Raw genomic sequence first — 19,636 nt, forward strand, 5'->3', positions numbered from 1 at the left:
AAATTCTTGCTGTGTTTAGATTGTACCCTGTATCCCCAGAACAACAGATGGAGATTCTTCTTGCGCAATTGGGAGGGGCTGCTCTCAGAGAAGTGAAATCCTGGCCAAGCTCAGAGAGGAGGACACTGGAGCAGATATTTGAGCGTCTCTACACCCCCTTTAACCCAGGACTATGTCAGAGGTCAAGATGCGGTTCTTCTGTAAGAAACAGCAATCGGGTGAGTCATTCAGAGACTTTGCATTATCTTTGCAGGAAGCCCTTAGGGCTGTTGTCCAAGTAGACCCCTGTGAGGCAGAGAATCAGGACAAAACCCTGAAAGAGCAATTTATTGAAGGCTTCAATACAGACAATTTAAAGAGTCAGCTAAGAATGTTAGCCGCACAGCATCCAAGTGCTGCCTTCTTAGATTTTAAAGAATTAGCTATCAGTATACTGGGAAACAATATACCAACAGAACCTGCTGGATCCGCTGTATTGCCAGCAACACAGCTGGTCACCCCTGTAAAACCTTTACCTGTCGTCAGTCAGGCAACTTAAGCCCCAATTCCTGACGCAGTTGCTGCCCTCACTGAGCAAGTCCAATTCCTGACTAAAAGTCTGGAGAAAGTCTACTAAAAGTTGGAACAGTGGGAAAAAACATTATTGCTGGAGGATGAGAAAGCTGTGTCCAGAAGGCTCTTCTCTCCTGACTATAAAGAGACTTATTCCAGAAATTCGGGCGGACGCGCTCCTGACCGCACTAGTACCCCTAAGCGGCCTATATGCACGTACTGTCACAAGCCAGGCCATACTGAAGCAACCTGCTGGCAGTTAAACGGGCAACCCCCGAGGCCAAGGACCACCCCTCGGGAGGTAAATCAATAGGTCCAGAAGATCCTTATTGGATGCCAAGATATGTAGGATCCCGTCCAGAAGTGACACTTAAAATAAATAAATTGAGTTCCTTTTGTTGCCCTAGTTGACACAGGATCCCAAGTCACTACCATTCAACAAGCAGCATTTGAAAAATACTGGGACCAAAATCAGCTTACCCAGCCCCCAGAATCCTGTCTGAGTCTCATAGCCAGTAACGGCAAACCTGTACCAATACTTGGTTATTGGGAACCTACCATTCAAGTAGGAGGAACTACACTATCCCAACAAGGCATTATCGTGGTATAAGTCAGAGAAAATAACAATAACCCTCCAATAGTCCTAGGAATGAATGTGTCCTCAGGAACTGTTATGCTAAAATGCTGGAAGCCTTGCACCAGTCAGTGCCTACAGCCTCTCCTGCTTCTAAGAACAGAGATTCGCCAATGAAAAAGGAGAAATCTGCTTTGTCCGCATTCGAGATAATCAACCTGTGATTCTCAAACCCGACATCGAAACCCTCTTGTGGTGCCAAGCTGTAGTCGGTATTCAGGGTCAAGACTACCAAGCCCTGGTAGAGCCGGTTGTTTTGGAAGGCTACCCTCTAGTTAGAGCTGCAAGAAGCCTAGTAACCATCTCTGAAGGTAAAGTGCCAATTCGACTCCTAAACTTGTGTAACCAGTTAGTGTAACATTAACAAAACACCGTCCCATTGCACAGCTAATCCAAGTTACCTTCCAAGATGTTGTAAGTGTGGCTACAAATACCAAAGAGCAACTTACTAAGAAACAGCACCCACAGGACCAAAATTTAAGCACCCCCTGGTGGAAAGAACTTAATGTGGGAGATGCTTCCACACCAGAACACCAATTGGAGGGAGTACTGAAAATCGTGAAGGAACATCACCGTGCCTTCAGTAAGCATTCTACAGACTATGGAGAAGTAGATATCATAAAGCACTCCATTCCTACAGGTTCACACCCACCGATCAAGGAAAGGTATCGGCCTATACCACCAACTATGTACCAATCCGTAAAGCAAATGATCCAGGAGATGAAAGACTCCAATATCATCAAAGACAGCCATAGTCCATGGGCTGCACCACTAGTCCTTGTTTGTAAAAAAGACGGCAACATCAGATTCGGTGTGGGCTACAGAAAAATGAATCAAAACAGGCACAAGGATACTTACCCTTTACCACGCCTAGAGGAATCCTTGACAGCTTTAGGATCTTCAGCCTACTTTTCTACTCTTGATTTAACCAGTGGATACTGGCAAGTGCCAATGGCACCTGAAGATCGTGAGAAGACTGCATTTACCACCCCTATGGGCCTATTTGAGTTCAACTGCATGCCTTTTGGACTGTGCACCTGGAACTTTTCAGAGATTAATGGAGCGTTGTCTGGGCCACAAAATTTTTTAAACTGTCCTGTTATACTTAGATGATGTCATCGTCTACTTCAAATCTTATGAAGATCACTTGAAACATCTGGCTAAAGTTTTTCAAGTCCTCATCAAACATGGACTCCAAAGTCAAACCATCTAAATGTTATCTACTGAAGCCAGAAGTCAAATACTTAGGGCATATTGTCAGCTCTGAAGGTGTTAAACTGGATCCAGAGAAGATAGCTACGGTCCGAAATTGGCCTACTCCTACTACAGTGAAAGAAGTGAGGAGTTTCCTCCGTTTCGCAGGATACTACAGACGCTTCATTCCTCAATTTGCCAAAATTGCAGAACCAATATTAGAACTTCTGAGAGGACATCCTAAAAGGTATCAGAAATCTCCAATACCAGTTGAATGGAACACTGAAAGAGAAATTGCCTTCCAGCTCCTGAAGAAGAAGTTAACAGAACCACCAATCTTAGGATATCCGGATTACTAACAGCCATTTCATCTTTACACAGATGCCAGTAAGAAAGGCCTGGGAGCTGTTTTGTCACAAATACAAGAAGGTAAAGAAAGAGTCATTTCCTACGCTAGTAGATCCCTTAGAGGTACTGAAAGAAATGACCAAAACTATAGTTCCTTCAAAATGGAATTCCTCACACTCATGTGTGCTGTTACAGAGAAATTTAAAGATTACCTTGCCGCAACACCTTTTGTGGCCTTCACAGATAACAACCCGCTAGCACATCTTAACACTGCCAAGTTGGGAGCGTTAGAACAAAGATGGGTCTCACACCTTGCTAACTACAATTTCACCGTGAAATACAGAACAGGAAAAGCAAATGAAAATGCTGATGCATTATCCCGTCTGCCGACTCAGGAAGACTCTACTACACAAGAAGATGTTTGGGAAGAGGTAGAAATGCCATCCTTTTACAAAAACTTTGCCCACCAAGACATCATCACCATCAAAGGGAAAAAGGTCCTTAACCTTTAACAACAAGTGGATCCAAAATCTCAAGTGGACAAAGAAAGATGGACCAAGCTGCAAAATTATAGCAGAGTGTTGAGTGAACTGCAAGATTTCTTCACCAGCGGAAGAACACCAGAAAGAATCAATCAGGACACTTTGGCGTGCAGAAAACAGAAGCCACCATCCGTAGAAGTTTCTACTGGATTGGGATGAGAGGAGACATCGAAAAGTGGTGTCCAGAGTGTTCCACCTGTGCTGTTGGAAGAAACGAGAAACATGACCAAAAAGCACCCTTACCTCCCATTGTAAGCCGAACACCGCTAGAAATAGTTGCAATTGACCATGTGAAACTGGAACCAAGTCGCTCAGGTTATACATATGCTATGACCATTATTGATCATTATACCAAATTTGTTGTAGCCGTGCCTGTCAAGGACTTGACCGCCAAAACAACTGCAGATGCTTTCTGGAAACATTTCTTGTTGCCATATGGATGCCCAGAAAGAATCCTTACAGATCAGGGATCTGCCTTTGAGTCGCAACTCTTTAAAGAATGATGTACAGACGTGGACAAAATTGTTGGTACCCTTTGGTCAATGAAAGAAAAAGTCACAATGGTCACAGAAATAACTTTAATCTGACAAAAGTAATAATAAATTAAAATTCTATAAATGTTAACCAATGAAAGTCAGACATTGTTTTTCAACCATGCTTCAACAGAATTATGTAAAAAAATAAACTCATGAAACAGGCATGGACAAAAATGATGGTACCCCTAACTTAATATTTTGTTGCGCAACCTTTTGAGGCAATCACTGCAATCAAACGCTTCCTGTAACTGTCAATGAGACATCTGCACCTCTCAGCAGGTATTTTGGCCCACTCCTCATGAGCAAACTGCTCCAGTTGTGTCCGGTTTGAAGGGTGCCTTTTCCAGACTGCATGTTTCAGCTCCTTCCAAAGATGCTCAATAGGATTGAGGTCAGGGCTCATAGAAGGCCACTTTAGAATAGTCCAATTTTTTCCTCTTAGCCATTCTTGGGTGTTTTTAGCGGTGTGTTTTGGGTCATTGTCCTGTTGCAAGACCCATGACCTGCGACTGAGACCAAGCTTTCTGACACTGGCTAGTACATTTCTCTCTAGAATTCCTTGATAGTCTTGAGATTTCATTGTACCCTGCACAGATTCAAGACACCCTGTGCCAGACGCAGCAAAGCAGCCCCAGAACATAACAGAGCCTCCTCCATGTTTCACAGTAGGGACAGTGTTCTTTTCTTGATATGCTTCATTTTTTCGTCTGTGAACATACAGCTGATGTGCCTTGGCAAAAACTTCGATTTTTGTCTCATCTGTCCACAGGACATTCTCCCAGAAGCTTTGTGGCTTGTCAACATGTAGTTTGGCATATTCCAGTCTTGCTTTTTTATGATTCGTTTTCAACAATGGTGTCCTCCTTGGTCGTCTCCCATGTAGTCCACTTTGGCTCAAACAACGACGGATGGTGCGATCTGACACTGATGTTCCTTGAGCATGAAGTTCACCTTGAATCTCTTTAGAAGTCTTTCTAGGCTCTTTTGTTACCATTCGGATTATCCGTCTCTTAGATTTGTCATCAATTTTCCTCCTGCGGCCACGTCCAGGGAGGTTGGCTACAGTCCCATGGATCTTAAACTTATGAATAATATGTGCAACTGTACTCACAGGAACATCTAGTTGCTTGGAGATGGTCTTATAGCCTTTACCTTTAACATGCTTGTCTATAATTTTCTTTCTGATCTCTTGAGACAGCTCTTTCCTTTGCTTCCTCTGGTCCATGTCGAGTGTGGTACACACCATATCACCAAACAACACAGTGATTACCTGGAGCCATATATATAGGCCCAATGGCTGATTACAAGGTTGTAGACACCTGTGATGCTAATTAGTGGACACACCTTGAATTAACATGTCCCTTTGGTCACGATTATGTTCTGTGTTTTCTAGGGGTACCATCATTTTTGTCCATGCCTGTTTCATGAGTTTATTTTTTTACATAATTCTGTTGAAGCATGGTTGAAAAACAATGTCTGACTTTCATTGGTTAACATTTATAGAATTTTAATTTATTATTACTTTTGTCAGATTAAAGTTATTTCTGTGACCATTGTGACTTTTTCTTTCATTGACCAAAGGGTACCAACAATTTTGTCCACGTCTGTACTTTTCACAACTGTCAGAAAATCAGGACTACAGCATACCATCCCCAAGGGAATGGGCTTTGTGAAAAAATGAACCAAACCTTAATTGAGATGTTAAGAGCAGTACCACCTGCTACAAAAAATGATTGGCCTACTCTTTTGCCTCAATTGATGTACACCTACAATAATACTATTCATTGTTCTACTGGGTATACACCCTACTATCTTATGTTTGGCCGACAAGGTACACTACCTGCTGATCATACTTTGGGCGTACAAGTATCTGATGCAATCAACCCTCTGCCAAAAACTGATTGGGTGAGTGAGCACCAAAGATGTTTAATTGATGCACAAGAAATTGTTCAACAACGTATGGAACATGCTCATGAAAAACAGCAGAGAGATTGTAACTAATCTGCCAAAGCAGAACCTCTCAAAATTGGTGTTCGTGTGTGGTTAAAAAACAACCATCGTACCAGCAAATTAGATAGCAAATGGGAGAAAGAACTTTATACCATTACCACTATTCTCAATTCAGAGACTAATACTTATGAGATTACCCAAGAGGACAAATCACGTGTAGTGCTTCGAAATCGCCTTAAACGGTGTCTTAAGGAAGATACTCAAGAAGAAACTACTCAAGAAGCAGCTGTTCAAGAGGAAATTCAATTAGTAGAATTAGAGCCTCTAAAAACATCTGATACAGAAGAACCAATGCAGTCTTTTGGAAGGACATTATTGGACTCTGATCCGTTACAATGGTTCTTAACTCCCTGGCTCAACATCTTAGTGCCTGCTAAGACCAACACCACCGCACTTCAACCAGAAAATGTATCTACTACAGCTCAGGAAACACCAAGTTCCCTGGAAAGAAGGCTTGTAGAGTCTCAGCTGCTTCGTAGATCTGATAGGATTACAAGAGGACAACCACCTGTCCTTTACAGAGATTTCCTGCCCCGCAGCCGAAAAGACAACTTCCAGCTCTGCCGATTCAATATTGAGTACATCCTTACCTTGTCTGGAGTTCCAGAATTCAAGAAAGAGACTGACCTACATTTATTATGTTCCATTTTTCTTAAAGGACTTTTTAAGGAACTATTTACCTTTCATCCATTTTGCAACGTTCAAGCGTTTGCCCGGAGATAGACTTTCACACACCTGATCCTCCGTGATATGCTCTTTTGATATTTTCCTGTGCACAGGGAACTGACTCATTCCCTGTGAGCCTCCTGATGTTATTTTTTTTTTTTATCATTATGGACTATCCTGGTTTCCTCCATACATCATCAGTCTACAGAGGAAAAATTGCTACCCCATTTGTCACCTTTTGTCACATTTCGTTGTTGCTTGAGATATGTTTGCCTAACCCTTTTTACTTGCAGGTACAAGTAGTACAATAAATGGAGTCATGGTATTATTTCCTATGCATGCATGCTTTTCCCCTTCTTATACCTTACAGGAAGAGACAACATTGAGTCAAGAATGTGTTGAGGTCGACTCATGTTTTACCATGGGGGTATGCAGCGTCCCACTCAAGACACGTGGGAAATGCAAAATCACTGTAAAACTGCATTATCACATTGCATGTCATTTTGTATTACAACACCTGTTGTATCCCTGTTCATAGGCTGGTCTGGTGTAATTTATACATCCCACCACTAGATGGGGATAATACTTAGGTCATATAAATACCTAGGTCAGGCCTAGTGAGGTGGGTTGTTGATTAGTCAGTCTGTTGTTAAGTTTGAGAGAGTACAGATCAAGCACCAAACTACTTAGATAAAAGTCTAGTCCAGAAAGGGACAAAGAAAGAAAAGATTAACATCCAAAGAATAAAAGCCACTATCCAGGCATCAAAGACCTTTGGGAGTCCAGGTGAAGGATACTTCAGCCACAGGCAACCTCACCAAATTACTCTGGTTTACTAGGGACCTGAAGCAAAGTCACCTACCAGAAATACTTATACAGAACCTTCAAGCTAAGCTAAACCCAGCCAAACCTATTAACAGTGGATTAGTGTTGAGCGCGAATATTCGAATTGCGAATTTTTTTCTCGAATATCGTAACTTCGAGATTTCGCGAATATTTCAAATATAGTTCTATATATTCGCAAAATTTAATATTCTTTTTTTTTTTTTTCATCTGAAAATATGATTTCTCCCTGCTTCATGCTTGTGGGTCAATAAGCCATTGGCCCACAAGCAACTTAAGCAGGGGGGAATCATGTTTTCCTATGGAAAATAAAATTACCAATATTCTAAAAAACAAATACATGGCAATACAGTGAATATATTAGTTATTTAGAATTTTGGCATAATTTTTTTCGTATCTGTACAGTTGTTTGCATACTCCGCCCCGACAAGCGTCCCCGTCACCATGGAAACGCTTGTGGGTTAGAAATACCACCGGATCTGAATTTTCCCTGAGATCGTGAAAGCTCAAATCCGATGGTATATTCTAACGCACAGGCGTTCCCATGGTTACGGGGACACTTGTCGGGGAGCAGTATGCCAAAGTGGAATAACAGTACACATAAATTACAGTCTATATGTGTATTTTACGAATATTCAAAATATTGCTCTAACTTCGTCTTTTAGAATATTCGTAATATTCTAAAAGACGAAGTTAGAGCAATATTACAAAAATTTGTAAAATAGACATATAGACTGCAATTTAGCTAATATAGTGCTATAGTAATTTTTTTAATAGTGTATATATTTTCCAAAACTGAAGTTCAGAAGAGGCAAAAAAAATTTGACTAAAAAGAAAAAAGATTATAGCACTATATTAGCTAAATTACAGTCTATATGTGTATTTTACGAATATTCGTAATATTGCTCTAACTTCGTCTTTTAGAATATTCGCAATATTCTAAAAGACGAAGTTAGAGCAATGTTATGAATATTCGTAAAATACACATATTAGCCTAGCCATAGTCATAGGAACGTTGCCTTATACTGTCGAAAGAAAAATCGCAATACGCGAATAATTAAATCGTATATTATTCGCGATAAATAGAAAAATGACGAATATTCGATTTAGACGAATATAAGACGAATATTCGCGAAATATCGCGAAATCGAATATGGTACCTCTCGCTCATCACTACAGTGGATGAACAGAATTCCTCTAAATTGCAAAAGACTGTATTCTGTCTGGATGTATATGCCGCAACTGAAATCAACATCAGTAAAAGTTGTGAGTTGTATCCTACCACTGTCTACTTCATTCTTACCACTAGATGTTCCACCATTAACGGTACTGGTTTTATGACAAATAACACCAAGGGACCCAGCCGCCACAAGCACCCTAAACACCACTGCCATCTTCTCTTTCCCATTTTCTTTTATAATGCCTCCTTTTAGACCCTGCTTATCTCTAGGGGTTACGACCACCACTGCAATGCATCTGCAGTCGCCGGACATGCGCCCTAGGTGAGAAATATTTGGCCTTTCTGGTGGCAAGGAATAGTGGGAGGGAGCATGACTAGAGACCGGCGCATGTGCATTCGTTCCCGGCCACCTCTTTATCTATTCTTGTCTTAGCTCCCATCCCTGGCCACCTCACGTGTATTCTTGTTTTAGCTCTTGCACCCGGCTACCTCGTTCCTCCTATAGAACAGCTTCAGGGCATGAGCTGCAGCCCTGAAGCTGTTCTTTACAGTTATACCACCAGGATAACATTTAACAGGTTCAGGGCTTGCACAAATAATATACAGATCGCAAGTGCCTGCTGTCATCTTGTGAAAGATGACTGTAGGAAATCTTCAGGTCTGACAAAATAACGTGGTCTCAAAAAGCAGGAAATGCTCAACGCCATATGCAGTTGTGCATCTATACCCGAGGGAGCAAATCCTGCACTTGTGGTCCGTTGCTAATGGCGATCCCCAGCAAAAAATGCATACAATGGAGGATGCCCGCATCGGACCACAAGTGCCACAAAGACATCTTGTAAATCTTCAGGTCTGACCTGAAAGTTTTCTACAGTGCCTGGCTGAGCGATCTCATCTGTCTCCTGGTAGCCTTATTAGGAGACAGACATCAGGCTTGCTCTGACACACTGTTATCTCTATATGCAAATATATAGAGATAACAGTGTGCAGTGAGCTAGCCTGTATGTGTATGTTCTCTGGCAAAAAGTTGGCTGTCACGATCTGCAAAAGGTCTGAGGTTGCTAACAATTCAGAGACAATGCAGCCTCAGTAGTGCGCAGAGGCAAGGGGCGGGTTTACGTGATCAAATCCCTGCTTGCCTCTTCTGTCAATCAGGAGAGAAGGCCCACCCCTCTCCAACTCAGAAACTGTCCCACAGTGCAGCAGGAAAGACAGGAAACTGTAGGTTGAGAAAACCCCTTTAATGTGAAGGGGTTAAATAGTCGGTTAAAGAGGGGTGTGCTTTGGAGGGAAGTCCTTACAAATTTTTTTTTTTATGTATAGAGATGTCAACATAGGAGTGAAAGGGACTTAGTAACATAGTAACATAGTTTATAAGGCTGAAAAACATCTGTCCGTCTAGTACAGCCTATTATCCTTCAAGTTGATCCAGAGGAAGGCAAAAAATAAAAACTGTGATGTATAAGCCAATTTTCCTCACTTTAGGGGAAAAATTCCTTCCGAACTCCAATTAGGAAATCAGAATAACTCCCTGGATCAACAACCCATCTCTAGTAAATATAACCTGTAATATTATTACCCTCCAGAAATACATACAGGCCCCTCTTGAACTCTTTTTGTGAATTCCCCACCTCCTCAGGCAGAGAGTTCCATCGTCTCACTGCTCTTACCGTAAAGAATCCTCTTCTATCCTCCAGACGCAGAGGATGTTCCCTCGTCACAGTTCTGGGGATAAATAGATGATGAGAGAGATCTCTGTACTGACCCCTGATATATTTATACATAGTTATAAGATTTCCCCTTAGTCGTCTTTTTTTCTAAAGTGAATAACTCTAATTTTGATAATCTTTCACGGTACTGTAGTCCACCCATTCCAGTTATTACATTTATTGCCCTTCTGTGAACCCTCCTTGCAGCTCTGCTATGTCTGCCTTGTTCACAGGAGCCCAGAACTGTCCACATTGCTCCTTCTGTGGTCTGACTAGTGATTTGTAAAGTGGCAGCACTATGTTCTCATCACGGGGGTCTATGCCCCTTTTGATGCAACCCATTATCTTATTGGCATTGGCAGCAGCTGCCTGACACTTGTTTCTAAATCTTAGTTTGCTGTTCACTAAAATTCCTAAGTCCTTTTCCATGTCAGTGTTACCCAGTGTTTTACCATTTAGTATGTACTGGTGACTTGCATTATTCCTTCCAATGTGCATAAACTTACATTTGTCAGTGTTAAACCTCATCTGCTACTTTTCTGCCCAAGCCACCAATCTATCCAGATCCCTCTGTAGCAGTATACTGTCCTCTTCTGTGTTAATTACTTTACACAGTTTAGTGTCATCTGCAAAAATTTTTATTTTACTGTGCAAGCCTTATACAAGATCCTTAATAAATATATTGAAGATAATAGGGCCCAATACTGACTCCTGTGGTACCCCACTAGTGATAGTGACCCAATATGAGTGCTGTTAATAACCTCCCTCTGTTTTCTATCACTGAGCCTTACTGAGTTACTTACTCACATACACACATTTTCTCCCAGTCCAAGCATTCTCAGTTTATACACTAACCTTTTATGTGGTACAGTAACAAAAGCTGTGGAGAAGTCAAGATATACGACATCCATTGATTCACTATGTTCAAGTGTAGAACTTACCTCCTCATAGAAACAGAATAAATTAGTTTGACATGACCGATCCCTCATGAAACCATGCTGATATGGTGTTGTTTGCTTTTTTTCATGTAGGTACTTTAAGATACATGTAGCATCTCTTAGAAAACCTTCAAACTGTTTACCCATGACAGATGTTACACTTACCGGCCTATAGTTTCTGGGCTCTGTTTTTGAACCCTTTTTGAATATTGGCACCACATTTGCTAAGCACCAATCCTGTGGAACACTCCCTGTCAATATAGAGTCCTTAAATATCAGAAATAGGGCTCTGGCTATGACATTACTTAATTATCTTAGGATGCAGGGGTGTATATGTCATATGGTCCTGGCGATTTGTCAATTTTAATATTTTTAAGATGCTGCTGTACTTGTCACAGACGTACCTAGACATACAGACGTCCCCGCGACAGTGAGTGGCAGGAGATCTTTAAGACTGACAACACATGGTTTGATTTGATATGATTACCTTGTTGGTCAATAGGCATCTGTGTTGTTTCTGGTACTGGCCACACCGTTAACCTCCAGGTGTTGCTATTGTGGTCATTTAACTTTCCCTATTTATAGTTGTTGCTCCCACAATACTGTGCGGTTTATAGCTTCAGTTGGACCTATAAATAGCTGGTGTTTGGACCTCGACTGAGTTCCTGGTGCTGCCATAGCTTCTTGGAAGTTGTGTTACCTTTCCCTTTTGTATTTTGGCTTGTCTGTGTGTTGCATTTCTTTGTTGTTTTATATTCGGCCTTAGGGAGACTCCCGTTCATTCTTCCTTTTGGAAGAACAGGATGTCTCTTTCCTGTCATTAGTACCAGGGTCCTTTAGGGTTAGATAGGACTTTAGGTATTCCTGTGTATGAACTCACCTACCTCTGGGGTTTGTTCATACTGGTAGTCAGTCAGGGTTTTCATTAGGGTTTTCACTAGGAGGTGTCCATCTTCCTTCCCTAGTTTTCAGGCCTTATTTCCTTTTCCCTTTTACCTCCTATGTACGGTGTGGGGTTTCCCTCCCACACTAGAGTGTGACAGTACTTCTTACTGGGTCAGACATGGCACTTTTAAATGGGGAATTTACTTTTACATTCTGCACTTTCCTCAGTGAATACAGTGGAGAAAAAAATATTTTATAACTTTCACCTTTCACTATCACTATTACCTCATAGCTATCTGCAACTCCCCCCTCATCACATAAGGGTGGGTTCACACTAGCGTTAGGGATTCCGTTATGGTTTTCTGTTATAACAGGGTTATAATAGCACATAACGGAATCCATAGGATGGAATGCAAAACGGAAGCCTTTAAAAGGCATTCCGTTTTGCACCGTCTGGGTCCATCTGTCGGCAGGACTTTGTTTTCCGTCTTGCATAACGGGAACCAGACGGATCTGTTATGTTTTCCCATAGACTTATATTTTGGATGGTGCAAAAGGGAATGCCTTTTAAAGGCATCCGTTTTGCATTCCGTCATAATGCAAGTCTATGGGCAGCAAAACGGATCCACCCTTCCGTCTTATGGATTCCGTTATGTTCCGTTATAACCCTGTTTATAACGAGAGCCATAACGGAATCCCTAAAGCTAGTGTGAGCCCACCCTAAATCTGTAAAGGGCCGACGCAATCAGATTTATACTTTTTCCATTTATATAATTGAAGAACATTTTAGGGTTAGTTTTACTCTCTTTGGCAATTATCTCTCTGTCTATAGTTTGGCTACTTTTATTTGTCTTTTACATATTCAATTTTTTTCCTTAAAGTTTTTCAGTGCTTCATCTCTACCCTCCTCTTTTATAGATTTTATTGCTTTATTTACAATGCTATTTATCCACATTGTTTTTATTCTTGTTCCTTATCCTTTTATTCCCTATAAGGTATGCTTAAAAAAAACAAAAACAATTTTATGGCTGCATTTTTTTTTTTGGCCTCTCTTAGTTGGCTACATTTTGCTTTTTTAAAGTTTGATATTCTTGTGCCTGTGTTAAGAAACACTGTCATGGAACCATGAACCAGACGTACAACAAGAGATAAGTGGAGATAAGAAGGCTTTATTGAAAATCAAGCTGTAGAAAAAGTCCAAACGGATGGCTAAACCGAAGCAGGGTCTTGCGTAGACCGAGGTCAGGAACCAGGAGGGTAGTCAGACGAAGCCTGGATCAGGAACCAGCAGGGTAGTCAGACGAAGCCAGGATCAGGAACCAACGGGGTAGTCAGACGAGGCCAGGATCAGGAACCAGAAGCAGCAGCAGTCTTAGAAGCATGTGAACACAGGAGGACCAAGCAAGGAACTGAAGCCACAGACCTTCTATATATATATGAGCTAGGCATCCAGCTCCTCCCAGTGGGAAGGAGAAGCCGCAGGGTGGGAGGCTACAAGAAACCCAGAAACCAAGATGGCCGCCAGCACATGTCAAACGAAGGAGAACAGTAAGAAGGTAAGACCATGACAGTACCTCCCCCTCAAGGGCCCCTCCTCCGCGGAGTAAGGAACGGTTTCTGAGGGAAGCGTGCGTGGAAGGCTCGGAGCAAAGCAGGAGCATGGACATCTGCGGAGGGAACCCAGGAACGCTCCTCTGGACCATAACCACGCCAATGGACCAAAAACTGCAACCGACCGCGGACCAGGCGTGAGTCCAGGATATTGCTCACCTCATATTCCTCACGATTGCCCACTTGGACCGGACGGGGCCGAGGAACCGAGGAAGTGAAACGATTACACACCAATGGCTTCAACAGGGAGACATGAAACACGTTGGAGATCCGCATGCCAGGAGGAAGCGCAAGGGCATAGGCTACCGGGTTTACCCTGCGAAGCACTCGGAAGGGACCAACAAAGCGAGGCGCCAGCTTGGGAGTGGGCACTCGAAGGTTGAGGTTGCGGGTGGACAACCATACACGGTCTCCGACCTGGTAGGAAGGAGCGGGCGCTCGTCTGCGATCAGCCTGGAGTCTCTGGCGCTGCGCAGAGACCTCAAGGGACCTCTGGATCTGTACCCAAGAAGCACGTAGGACGGAAAGGTGATCCTCCACAGCCGGAATATCCTGGGGAGAGAATACCTCCGGTAACACGGCAGGTTGGAACCCATAATTGGCCATGAAGGGAGACGTCCCAGAGGAAGAGTTCACCGCCGTGTTCCTGGCAAACTCAGCCCAAGGCAGGAGGTCAACCCAATTGTCTTGGTGATCGGAGACATAGCAACGAAGGAATTGCTCCAAGGCCTGATTGGATCGTTCTGCGGCCCCATTGGACTGAGGGTGGTAGGCCGAGGAGAAAGAGAGATGAATCCCCAACTGGGAGCAAAAGGCGCGCCAGAACCTGGACACAAACTGACTCCCCCGATCCGACACAATCTCCTTGGGCAAACCGTGCAACCGGAAGACCTCCCTGGCGAAAATCGTGGCCAACTCTTGTGCAGAGGGTAACTTCTTGAGAGGAACACAGTGGCACATTTTGGAAAACCGATCCACAATCATGAGAATGACCGTATGGCCTCGGGATGCAGGGAGGTCCACAATGAAATCCATCCCCAGGTGTGACCATGGGCGCTCCCCGGTGGCTATGGGTTGCAAAAGGCCCAACGGAAGGTGCCGAGGGGACTTACTCTGGGCACAAACGGAGCATGCCGCTACATATGCGGCGATGTCGGAACGTAGAGAAGGCCACCAGAACAGACGTGAAACAGCCCAGGACAGCTGATTCTTTCCAGGATGCCCCGCGGCCTTGGAGTTATGGTAGGTTCGCAACAACCGAGTGCGCAACTCCTCAGGCACAAAACACCTGCCGTTGGGTCTCCCAGAGGGAGCACCAGATTGAGCCGCCAAAATCTGCTCACCCAGGGGAGAGGTCAGGCTGGTGCGAATGGCGGCCAGGATCTGATTCGGAGGTATGACCGAAGTCGGAATCGACTCCTCCCCGGACAGCTCGGAGTACTGCCGTGATAAGGCATCCGCTCTGATGTTCTTGGAACCGGGTAGGTAGGAGACCACGTAATTAAAACGTGACAAGAACAGAGCCCATCTGGCCTGACGTGGTGTCAATCTCTTGGCCTCAGAAAGGTAGGTCAGATTCTTGTGGTCCGTCAGGATGAGAACCGGAACCACCGATCCCTCGAGCAAGTGCCTCCATTCTTTAAGGGCCTGCACGATGGCCAATAACTCCCTGTCACCAATCTGATAGTTGCACTCCGCGGAAGACAGTTTCCGGGAGTAAAACCCACAAGGAAGCAGAGGACCCTCTGGTGTTCTACGCTGAGACAGAAGGGCGCCTACTCCCGTCTCAGACGCGTCCACCTCGAGGACAAAGGGCAACCCAGGGTTGGGATGCGACAGAATCGGAGCCGACACAAAGGCGGACTTTAGAGCCTCAAAAGCTCGGATGGCCTCGAGCGGCCAGACCTGGAAATTACTGCCCTTCCTGGTCAGATCCGTGAGAGGCTTGGCTAGCATAGAAAAGTCCCTGATGAACTTCCGATAATAATTGGCGAAGCCCAAAAAGCGCTGCAGGGCACGGAGACCACTGGGCTGGGGCCACTGTAAGACAGCCGAAACCTTCTCAGGATCCATGGAGAACCCCTCAGCGGAAATGATGTAACCTAAGAAGGTTACCTGGGATCGGTGAAATTCGCATTTCTCAAGCTTACCGAACAGCCTGTTCTCTCGTAACCGTTGCAACACTCGTCTGACATCCATAATGTGGGCCTCCATGGATTCAGAATATACCAAGATGTCATCCAAATAGACCACCACACACTGCTGCAACAGGTCACGGAAAACATCGTTGATGAATTCCTGGAAGACTGCGGGCGCATTGCACAACCCAAAGGGCATAACCAAGGATTCATAATGACCGGTCCTGGTGTTAAACGCGGTCTTCCACTCATCGCCCGCCTTGATCCTTACCAGGTTATATGCCGCCCTCAGGTCGAGTTTGGTAAAGACCGTGGCCCCTTTGAGGCGATCGAACAGCTCGGAAATCAAGGGTATCGGGTAAGCGTTCTTGATCGTGATGCGATTGAGACCCCTGTAATCGATGCAAGGCCTCAACTCACCGCCCTTCTTTTTCACAAAGAAAAATCCAGCCCCTGCCGGGGACGAGGATTTGCGAATGTGTCCGCGTGAAAGCGCCTCCCTCACGTACTCCTCCATGGCCTCATTCTCCGCTACCGACAGTGGATAGACTTTGCCACGAGGAGGAACGGCACCAGATTGTAACTCTATGGCACAATCGTATGGGCGGTGCGGAGGTAGGGCAACCGCGCGCACCTTATCGAATACATCCCGGTACTCTTCGTATTCAGGAGGCAACAGAGAGTCCGAGGAAGTACACAGCAACTTGACAGGCCCATGGATGCAACTAGCCCCACACTGCGGTGACCACGAGAGGATCTCGGCCGATCTCCAATCGAAAGTCGGATTATGCTTCTGGAGCCAGGGGTACCCCAAGACCACCGAGTAGTGTGGAGACGAAATCACCTGGAGACAGACCGACTCTCTGTGAACGGCACCAATGGCTATCCCCACTGGAAGGGTCTCATGAGTCACGTGTGGCGGCAGAAGGGGTCTGCCGTCTATCGCCTCAAGAGCCAGTGGGGAACCTCGAGGCTGCAGAGGAATGGAATTGGCGGCAGCGAACACACTATCAATGAACAAACCACCAGCACCAGAGTCCACCAACGCCTGGGTCGTCACCGAGCCCCCGACCCAGGAGAGGACAACAGTGATCAGTGGTTTGTCAACACGGGAAACCGGGGACGAGGAGACTCCACCCAAGATCTGCCCCCGACAGGATCTCAGGTGCGAGCGTTTCCCGGACGGTTCGGACATGCCAACCGAAAATGCCCACCGAGACCACAGTACATGCATCGGCCCTCGCGTCTCCGGAGTACCCTCTCCCCCTCGGACAGGCGAGCAAACCCCAGCTGCATGGGTTCACCCCCAGACAAGTCATCCCCAGGAGGCGTGGGAGGAGAGGGAGGCACGGGTGGGACAGCAAACGTAGGCGCCAATCTGTTAGAAGACCTCCGCAGGCTCTCCTTAAAGGAAGGTCTCTCCCTGAGTCTGGTGTCAATCAAAATCAGGAAAGAAATAAGAGACTCGAGCTCCACTGGTAGGTCCTTAGCTGCAACCTCATCCTTCAAGGCATCCGAGAGACCATGAGAGAAAGCAGCGACCAGAGCCTCATTATTCCAGCCCACCTCTGCTGCCAGGGTACGAAACTCAATGGCGTATTCAGCTACGGATCGTGAACCCTGTCTGATGGACATAAGGAGCTTCGCAGCAGAGGCAGCACGAGCCGGCACATCGAATACCTTCCGAAGAGAAGCAACAAAACCGGAAAACTCGGCAACCACCGGATTGTTGTTCTCCCATAAAGGGCTGGCCCAGGCCAAGGCCTTGTCCGAGAGCAGCGAGATCAAGAAGCCCACCTTTGATCTCTCAGTAGGAAAGGCATGTGGCAGCAACTCGAAATAAATGCCCACCTGGTTAAGGAAACCTCGGCACTGAGTTGGCTCTCCCCCAAAGCGCTGTGGAAGGGGGGCAGAACCGGTCATACCCCGAGACACCGCAGGCGCAGCAACAGGTGTCGGGGTAGACTCTGGCGCAACAACCGGAGCGGCAGTAGGAGCGGGCCCAGGAGCGACAACCGACCCATCGGCAACGGAAGCGAAATGAGCCGTGCGTTCAAGCAGGGTTTGCAACGCCACAGCGAACCGACCCAACAGGTGATCCTGCTGATCAAGTCTGGCAACCAGCGTAGGTAGCGAGGATGGCCCTGTACCGTCAGAATTCATGGCTTGGTCCTAATGTCATGGAACCATGAACCAGACGTACAACAAGAGATAAGTGGAAATAAGAAGGCTTTATTGAAAATCAAGCTGTAAGCAAAAGTCCAAACGGATGGCTAAACCGAAGCAGGGTCTTGCGTAGACAGAGGTCAGGAACCAGGAGGGTAGTCAGACGAAGCCTGGATCAGGAACCAGCAGGGTAGTCAGACGAAGCCAGGATCAGGAACCAACGGGGTAGTCAGACGAGGCCAGGATCAGGAACCAGAAGCAGCAGCAGTCTTAGAAGCATGTGAACACAGGAGGACCAAGCAAGGCAAGGAACTGAAGCCACAGACCTTCTATATATATGAGCTAGGCATCCAGCTCCTCCCAGTGGGAAGGAGAAGCCGCAGGGTGGGAGGCTACAAGAAACCCAGAAACCAAGATGGCCGCCAGCACATGTCAAACGAAGGAGAACAGTAAGAAGGTAAGACCATGACAAACACTCTCTTTTGAATGACAATTGGAAGGTTATTATATTATGGTCACTGTTTCCCAGGTGTCCCCCAACCTGCAGTATAGCCGTCCCTCTAGCCAGGTTGTGAACAAGTTGGAAAGGTAACTGTCTTTGGGTATAGCCAAGAACCTGTTTCCTGTATGAGATCTATAGGTTTGAGTTTTCCCAGTCTATATCTGGGTAGTTGAAATCCCCCATAATAACTATCTCATTATGATTTGCCGCCTCATCTATCTCATTTAGTAGTAGATATTCTGTGGACTTATAATAAGAATCAGAATTTTATTATTTTTTTTGCCATGTATTTCTACCCACAGTGACTCCACATGTTTAGGTCCCTCACTTATATCTATTAGCAGTGTGGGCTTTAGACAGGACAAAAAGGCAAACCGGTCCCCCTCTCCGGTTTTGACGATCCTTTCTAAACAGACTGTAACCCTGTACGTTAACTGCCCAGTCATAGCTATCATCAAGCCATGTCTCAGTTATTCCCACAATGTCATAGTCCTCCTCAGACAGTACTAATTCCAGTTCACCAGTTTTGTTAGACAGGCGCCTGGCATTAGTATACATAAAATTGAGATGTTTTTGTATATTTTTACTCTACACATTTCCTTATGAACTGTTCTAGTCCCTCCTTCCATTCCTCCCCTAATTTCATTACCTTGCCCCAGGTCTCTATCTGCACTATCTTCATCTTCTATAATGTAATTACCCCCTCCCCCAGTCCCTAGTTTAAACACTTCTCCAACCTTCTAGCCATCTTCTCCCATAAAATAGCTGCACCTTGCCCATTGAGGTGCAGCCCATCCCTATGATAAAGCTTGTAGCTGACAGAGAAGTCGGCCCAGTTCTCCAGGAACCCATACTCATCCTTCCTGGCCATTTGTTAATCTCCCTAATCTTCTGCTGCCTTTCTTGTGTGGCTTGTGGCACAGGTGGTATTTTGGAAAACACTACTTTTAGGTTAACTAAAACTTTCAATGGATTTCAATTTAGAGTTATTAAAGTCAGTTTTAGCTCATCTACATCTATATTTAAGATTGCTTTTATTGTTTTTGACACTTTTGATCAATCTGTTCAATTGTGCATTCAGGTACAAACTCCCGGACACATGTTCTGTAGAGCTAATATGTCCTTTTCAGACAATTAACTCAACTGGACTTCCTCTTTACCTCTCCTTTCATCTGGCTTGCT

Source organism: Bufo gargarizans, chromosome 1 (genome assembly GCF_014858855.1).
Source record: "Bufo gargarizans isolate SCDJY-AF-19 chromosome 1, ASM1485885v1, whole genome shotgun sequence".
NCBI classification, from domain to species: domain Eukaryota; kingdom Metazoa; phylum Chordata; class Amphibia; order Anura; family Bufonidae; genus Bufo; species Bufo gargarizans.